We start from the raw sequence: 8,969 nt of genomic DNA on the forward strand, positions 1-8,969 counted from the left end.
CATCTTTGTATCTAGGCTCCACATCACCATTCACCCCAATATTCAAGTACTGGCCAATCCCCAGGTCACTCTCTAGCAAACACACACAAACAAGGTCAACATAGCCCTGCTAACTGGGTAAGAGACACTTTTTCAAATGGATGCTCCTCTTTTATTTAACAAGGGGGAGAGTAACTGGACCACCTCACCCCAGCAGTGTCTTTTCTAGAGGCTATCTGCTGGTGTTCTTTTGCATCATTTTAGATTGTGAATCCTTTTGGGACAGGAAGTCATTAGTTATTCGATTTTTCTCTGTAAACCACTTTGTGAACTTTTTGTTGAAAAGCGGTATATAAATACTGATGATGATGATGATGATGATGATGATGATGATGATGATGATGATGATAGCCAGCCACTTTTTTTCCACTGGGAAAAATGCAGGAGCTTCACTCTCCTGATCGATGCTTTTACACCCATTGCAGAGGCTTCCTTAACCTTGATCAGACATTTCTCCTATCCTGTTACTATCACACAGATTGGAAATACAAACATCTTTCCATTTCAGCAGGGATCCCAATGACAGAAATGTTAGTTCCATCTAGAATGACCTCACTAGCACACGGCTTAATTGTTGATGGCAGGGAATGAAATGTGGCTGGACATGGAACAAATTACTTCATTAGCGACACAACTCAAGTACTTGAGAAATTGTAACATGCATTCTGAACAAGTATAATTTTATCATTTCTCCTCTATAACTAGAATACACTATTGGAATGAGCTACCCAGACAGCACTGTTTACAGGAGCAAGCCTTGTTACCATTTCCCCAATTTCATTGGGGGAACTTGGGCAGATGCGCACTCCAGAGCAAAAGAGAAGAGCAAAAACACTCAAGACTATTTTTTTCCACTGTTTTTCCCACTATTTTTTTTTCATTTTTTTCTATTTTTTTCCCCATTTTTTTCCTTCAAAAATAAAATTTCACACATTTTCACAAATAGCAAAGTGAAGATGTCAGGAGGGAAAGAATCTTGCTGGTGCTGGCCCCATTAAAAAAACAAAACAGACAAACATTCTTGAACTGGACTTGTAAAATAGAGAGAGGCATATTAAAAATTGAAACAAAATAACACTTTTTTAAAGTTCACAGCATCTGAGGGGATTGCGTGGCTCGTCATTAATTATATTACAAGCAGTATCAATCAAGGTTCAGTTGTAAAGCAACCACAATCGTAGTGAATGCATGACATTGCAGAAAGTATTTATTACCAACAAATTGGCAGGAGGTCTGGTCTAGAGGGTAGAGCCTCCATTGCCTGAAGATTAACATCCACAAGGTCGCCAGTTCGAGGCCACCGGCACGTGCGACCTTGAAGCAGCTGGCAAGCTGCAGCTGAGCTGTTCCAACTGCTCGGAGCGTGGGAGGATGGAGGCCAGAATGTTAAACCAGATCGGAGTGTAACACCTTGAATGTAGTGGTTCTTGAAAGAAAGAACCTTCTTTCAATTTGTAAAAATCCCTGCGTGGATTTAATAAGCCTGCCTATGTAAACCGCCTTGAATAAAGTCTTGAATAAAGACCAAGAAAGGCAGTATATAAATACTGTATATTATTATTATTATTATATTATTATGACAGGGAATCCCCTGCTTGCGTTCCCCTGCAGAAAGAAGTGCAACCTCTACAGAAGATATGTTTCAGGGTCTCTGGGCTTTGAACCAGGAACTTCATGGGCTGAGGTATTTCACTATACATTCACAGATGTATAGTGAAATACCTGTACTTTATGTGGTCAGGCCTTGAGGCTCTTTTAAGCACAGGAATAGGACCCTGCAATTAACCCCTCTGACTGGCAAGGAATATGAAACCTCTGGATTAGCCACTCTTGGTAGAAATACTGAGAACCTGCCCCTTTACCCAAGACTTGTCAACAGGGCAGAATCTTCTGCCTGCTGTACTTCTGATCCAAACCACATGCTCTATCAGTCCTAGCACTGGAGAGCAACAGGCCCCTTGTGTTAGAAAACACTTCAAATCTAGAATTCAATATGGTTACTGACAATTCATTTAGACCTATAGCTTCCAGGAAGACAACTTGTCCAATCTGACAAACAAGTGAGCAGCACTAGACAAATCATCAAACCATTCTCAAATACAGTTTGTATTGAATGAAGATGTAGGACTTGGTCATACCCAGATATGGTGTGACATGAGATGCTACAGTTAAGCAAGAAAGGAACTTCATTTAGCATCTAACTGCTGATCATACATACATACATACATACATACATACATACATAAATGATGTGCAGTGAGATTTAGGCCAGGGAAGGCAACACACATTCACTCTCCCCCCCTTCCCCTATTAAGCTTAGTCTCTGCAACACACACTCCCCCCCCCCCCAGAAATAAATAAATAAAACTCAGTCTCTGGAACACTCTCTCTCTCCCACCACCTCCTCAATAATTACCAAAAAAAAAAAAAAACTCACCTCTTCTTCCCCCACTCAGAGCTGGGGAGAGCTCAGCACAAGGCTCCTTAGTTTGCTGATGCAGGCAACCTGCTATTTTTTGATTGGCTAGCCAGCTGCTCTGCTTTTTTTTTTTTTTTAATTGCAAGACACCCATGATTCCAACTTAATCTGCTGAAGCCAAGCCTTCCTGCTGCCTCCCCAGAGTCTGATAACAGAAGCGCTGTCTTTTTTACTATGTCATACATACACCAGTATTTATATACCACTATTCTCTGTTTTTTAGATAGCAGTCAAGGCAGTTTACAGAGGCAGGCTTAGTCTAAACTAGGGGTCTCCAAACCCCAGCCCGTGGGCCAAATCTGGCCCTCAGAAGGATTTTATCTGGCCCACATGATTCCTAGCCTCTAGGGCAGTGACTTTCAACCTTTTTCGTCTCATGGCACACTGACAAGGTACTAAAATTGTCAAGGCACACCATTAGTTTTTGGACAATTGACAAGGCACATCTTGCTGTTTGTGGGGGGCTCACACCCTCCAATGGCCCTACTAATAAATGATCCTCCACCAAACTCCCGCAGCACGCCTGCAGAGCATTTACGGCACACCAGTGTGCCATGGCACAGTGATTGAAAATGGCTGCTCTAGGGGCTAAAAATAGCTGAAAATACACACTTCTGGGTCTCCCAGCATAGGTATAAACCACATTCAGCCACTAGAGGTGCTGAATGTAATGCAGTGCAATGGAATAAAATTATTACATTCAGCACCTCTAGTGGCTGAATGCAGTATATGCCCATGCTTTTCCAATTCTTTCAAAATCTATTCCCCACTCTCCTTGTGCAAGTCAGTTTTGCCCTCTGCTCCCCTCCATCCCTTCCCCCCAGCCTACTTATTGTATTCAATCAAACTCTCAGCACATTGTTTCTCCATGTATTTATTAGTTATTTATTTTATGGCCCTCAATACTATGTCAGATGTAGAATTTGTGCCTTGTGAATTAAACTTGTGGCTAAAAGTTTGGAGATCCTTGGTCTAAACAATAATTTTTCAATGGGGTTTTTACAATACGTTCTGTGAACGACTCACAGAACCCACAGTCACCAGATGTTGGCTTCACAATGTAGTTATCTCTTCTGACCGCATGCCGTCAAGCTTCAGCAAGCAACTGCCCCGCACTCTCACTGCGGTAGCTAATAAGCTCATCAGTGACTCTGTTCTGCCACAAATGGTACAGCAGCTTGTCACAGCCTTGCATTCCTGCTCTCATACAGGAACGAGACCACAGTATCTCCTGCATAGCATTTCAGACAGTACCAGCAACTCAACCATCAGACCACATCTCCCGATCAATTACACAGATCTTCTGCCATCCCTAGGGATGGAGATGACAGTATGTCCCAGATGGCTTAGCGGTCTTATCTAACATTTCTATTCCTCTCATGTTAATAGAGGGAACAATAAATATCTTGTGACTATATGATATGATGTACAGAGTAGAAGCACAATTATAGTTCCCTTTCCTTCCTATAAATATTAATACAATACAGCTGTTATATTCTCTGCCTTTACACATTTTTAATGGTAATGGGGAAAGCATAGATTGCAGAATTAACTATAATAATAATTCCTTTTTCAACCTGTGACATACACCCAATTTACACGTGACATTTTGTCAACCCTTCTGAACACCTTCCCTGACTTTCTGAGCAATCCCAGAATGTTTGGCCTGGAACTCCAGGCTCTCCTGGCTCACAAATTTTGCTATGGTGGTGTTGACGGAGCTGTGTCAGATCTGGCCAGCTGTTTCATTGGTTCACTACAATCCAGGAGTGATTTGCTCTCTGCGTATAAAAATGACTCCTTCTCTAGTCCAATTACTCCAGCAACAATTATCCGTTACACTAAAACTTGATTGAAAATTTGTGACTCACTGGACTGTGCAGAAGAAACACTCTGCTTTCTATCAAGGAAAGAAAAGTTGAGGAAGTGGGGGACCTTGCCAAAGAAATGTCATTTACCCCTCATTTCTGAAGCAACATTACTTCAGCACAGGAGCACTTCAAATATTAATTTTTTATGCCATTGTCTTGCCTGAGCTTTGATTTAAAAACATTGGAAAAATTGCTTTCCATCTGTAAAGTAAGCCTCAGCAGTCAAGGCATACAGCAGCATATGTAATAAAGTTTAACACCATTTGTCAAGAAAAAAAGTGGACAAGTAATAACACAAAAACATACGTATCCCCATGAAATTTCAATCAAAAACCTTCCTGACAGGCTTCTGTGACAGATCTCTCATCGTGATGATAAAACATGAAGATTAAAAGAGAGAGTGGATTGAGTTATTTAGCCCTGTTACATATTTTAATCTGACACGCGTGGAATTAATACAATATAAATTATTTAAATTGTATAACATATCACTCTGATAACCCAGAAAATGTCCACACAATATCAGACTTATTTGTAAAAATTCCACAACTGGCTTCAATCTCTTTGTGGCTCTTCATTTCGAGATCCTCGCCAGGTCACTGCAAACGCTTGAACCAACAAAAATGAATTTTTGATTGATTTGGACTATAGCCAGCTATGGTATTCTATTATATCAAACGCACATATTATTTTGAGGTTATTAAATATGTTTTTTTTTTTTTTCTGCAATGCAATTTTTGTCCACCATACCAATCAATTTTACAGGCATGACTCAAAGAAAGCCCTTGGTAATGTAATGCAAAATGTTGAATTACAAACTCTTGTCTCTTTGGATTAAACTCACATGAGAGAGAGAGAGAGAGAGAGAGAGAGAGAGAGAGAGAGAGAGAGTGTGTGTGTGTGTAAAGGTGTCTAGATTATTTTGATTTTTATTGCACAGTCCCACAGGGTGCTCAAGACAGAATACAACATTAACACATGGTGACTTGAAGATGGCTCCCTGACTAGTTCTCTCGTCTTTCAGAGGAATTTTTCTGACCATTAAATGGCCAGTCAGTTTACCTGTGGCTGCTGAACAGGCTGCAGATAGCTCCCATCATGTAGTGGAGCCACCATGTCAGGGTCTCAGTGGCGTCACTAGGGTTTGAATTATCTGGTGAGGGGGCCAGCGCCTCACCACCATGATAGACCTCCTCCCACGCAGTCCGTGGGGCAATGCCCTGCCCCACTGGTCTTTTGGCTATAACCTTTGACAAAATAGAGATATTTCAACATGGTTTGTTTCATTGTGATCTGCATGAAATTACACACTGAATGACATATAACATGATAGTATTATTTAAAAGTACCAAGATATAAAAATTTTTGGCCAGTAGTGGTGTCACCCCCTCCCCACGTGCGCACAGGCTGTGACCCCCCTACTGAAGCCACTGTAGGGTTTTACTGGCCATTTAACAGCCAGCCAGAATATTAGTGCCTCTTCATTTACATGACATGTAGTTAGTACTATTTTTTCAAGCCATTTGGAAAATTATTCAACTGAAAAATGAATAAAACAAATCTAAATGGTATCAATGAATACTTCAAAAAGAAGAAACAAATAAAAACTAGTGAACAGTTAAAATATGCCATGTATCACCATTAGCAAAAAAAAATCAGGATCTTGGGTAGAAAATTCAGCCGTTCCTCACCCCAAGCTTGCTGGAATAAGAAGGTCTATACAGATCAATCCTCCTTATCTGTGGATTCGTGACCTGAGGATTTGACCTGATGGGGGTCAAATCCACTGGTTCCAACCTGTATCAGGAAAGTCAAGCTTTAGCTGTTCTGAAGCCTCAGAAGGCCCCCAGAAGGCTTTAAAAAGTAACTTGCATTGTTTGTAAAAACCAGCATTTCATTTCTAAGGCCTTCTGGGGACCTTCAGATGCCACGCACTGCCGCCCTAAGCTTCAGAAGCTCCCCTGAAGGCCTTAAAGATGCACTTGCGGTTTTAGTGAATACCGGAAGAGCATTACTAAGGTTTTCCAGAGACTTTCTGAGGCTCAGGCCTCAGATTACTTCCCCAATGGCCTAAAGCACAGATTCCTTTATTCGCAGAATCTGCGGGGGTTCCGAGATTGAAAACCCTGTGGATGCTGAAGAATGAGGGCCCAATCCTATCCAATTTTCCAGTGCTGGTGCAACTGTGCCAGTGGAGCATGCACTACATCCTGTGGTGGGCAGGCAGTCACAGAGGCCTCCTCAAGGTATGAAAACATTTGTTACCTTACCTGAGGGCTGCATTGCTGTTGTACCGGTGCTGAAAAGTTGGATAGGATTGGGCCCACAATCCTGAAAAGATCTGAAAAGTACTGAAAAGATCCTATTCCCTGTATCCTTGTCAGATAGTGATGGTGCTTGCTTCAGGACCTCGCCCAGTGACCTTAGGATACAGGAAGTCTCATATGGGACAAAATGCTCCCTGAATGAATTTGATTGTCATTCAGAAGCAATGTGAAATTTACATGACTTGATATCTACATTGGTTTTCTATATAACTTGGGGCTCAAGCCTATTCTTCTCAACTTTGTACTGCTAGCTGTGGGTTTGCAAACGTGCCATAAACACTTTTGTGGTGCCTCTGGGGAGCAGAGAGTGCTGGTACTGGACCAGTGCCAGTCAGGGGCTGGACTCAGCACCAAGAGGACATCCATGACACGCTGTTGGCAGTAATTAGAACTGCCAGGTAGTGGTGCAATTTTTCAGGGCAGGGGGAGATGTTCTGGGGCAGGGGGGAGAGACCATCCCGGAAGGGGGTGGGACCAGCAGAGGAGATCTCCAGTAGTCTCCCTGACCCCATTGGATACAGCAATAGCCATTTTTGTGCCACTGCACTCAGCAGCACCAGGGAGCTTAGGAGTGGGCTGTTAATCAGTAGTATCCTATAATAAATAACGAAATTGAATCCTGAAGGGTTCTAATTAGGGGGGAGAAACTAAACTCATAACAAAATTTAGAATTGTTTGACTTAGCTGTTCATGAAAGAATATTGTATACTAGAATATGTAAAGATGTGCATCTCTCCAAATAGATTTTAAATAATACTAGTCATCCTCATCATAAAAATAGTCATCATCATATACGTTATGACATTTTTAGATTCCCCAAGATACAACATGAATTCAGTTTAAAAAGAAAAGACATGGAAAGTGAGTAAGCTTAAAAGATATTCAGAAGTTGAAAAATGCCCCAGACATTTTAATATTTTAGTCTTGTCTTTAACATCATCACCAAGAAAACATTCAGACAAACCCAGCTGTGACTCCATTAACACCTCCTTTATTACAAAAGGGCGCAGAGACTCTGGAACTGGACTTTCCATTTTAAATGTAAACAGCTGAACCAAAATTTTCCTCTCCAGTTCTCCACTTAGAAAGCATGCCAACGAGCTGTCATTAGTCTGCAATCTTTCCAAACTTGTAAGTGCAAACAGGAATGCAGTACTGTGACAAACTCTCTACAGCCACAACAATGAAAGAGGGTGCCAGCCTTTAGCTCCCATGTCAAGCTCCACCACAGGTCGCTGTGACACCAATGCTGCAGCATTATTGTTGCTAGGGTCGCCAGCAAAGCTCCACCTTCTTCCCTACGTTTGCTGGGTGGGCTTAGGACAGCAGAGATGTTGCAGTGGGGTCCCTGCAACATCAGAGCAGCATCCAGATAGGTTTGGGCCTTTATTGATGGCCGCAGATCAAGCAGAGTGGCACAAATGCAATTTATCCTTAACCTTGTATCTACACGGCCTAAAGCATATTCAGCAGATGCACACTGGTGGTGGATAAGGGGGGAAAAATCAGAGACATGTATCTCTTCCCAGATTTTACCAATAATTCCCCATCAATTTGGCAATGAGTAATGTTTGCATGCGCGTGTGTGTAAAATGTACAATGATGGTTACTACTACTGTTTACGTATTTTAATTTCCCGTGAATTTAGAACCTGTCTTGAGCTCAGAATAACTTTTTTTTGAGTCTGACAGTGTTTTTGCAACATGTGGTAAGTTATATATTTTCTCTTGGTTGAAGCAGCAGTTTGGAAAGATAAATTCTATGTCCACAGCACTCATAAAGAAGTGGGGAAGGGATTGGAGTGGTCAGAAAGTACTTGGAAAAGTCATTATTTAATTGGAATGAAAAGATGGACACATTTTGTCTTGTTTCTGTAAGATGAAATGGTGCTAAAGCTATGCATTAACCATCACCAATAACTCACCTTCTGAGATGCAGCTTCTCCTTCGCTCGATGTTGAATTTGTGCAGTATCTTCCCAGAGATATGGGAAATAAGTGATTTAAATATCTCCTGTAAAAGTGCCTTTGGGAATTTCCTGAAGCAGTAGACCTGCTTTTCAAGCAGCTGTGGGATTTCAGTTCCAAGACCTAAAATGACTAGATTTGAGTTTCTTTGATCTTTATCTGAAGTAGCACACCTGATCCTATTAAATATTACTTCTAGAAACGTGTGTTAACATATAAGTGCCTGAGTAAAGTTATCAAAAGGTAAGAATATGAAATATTCACAAGCCCTCAGGCATGACAAGGCT

Source organism: Tiliqua scincoides, chromosome 3 (genome assembly GCF_035046505.1).
Source record: "Tiliqua scincoides isolate rTilSci1 chromosome 3, rTilSci1.hap2, whole genome shotgun sequence".
NCBI lineage: Eukaryota > Metazoa > Chordata > Lepidosauria > Squamata > Scincidae > Tiliqua > Tiliqua scincoides.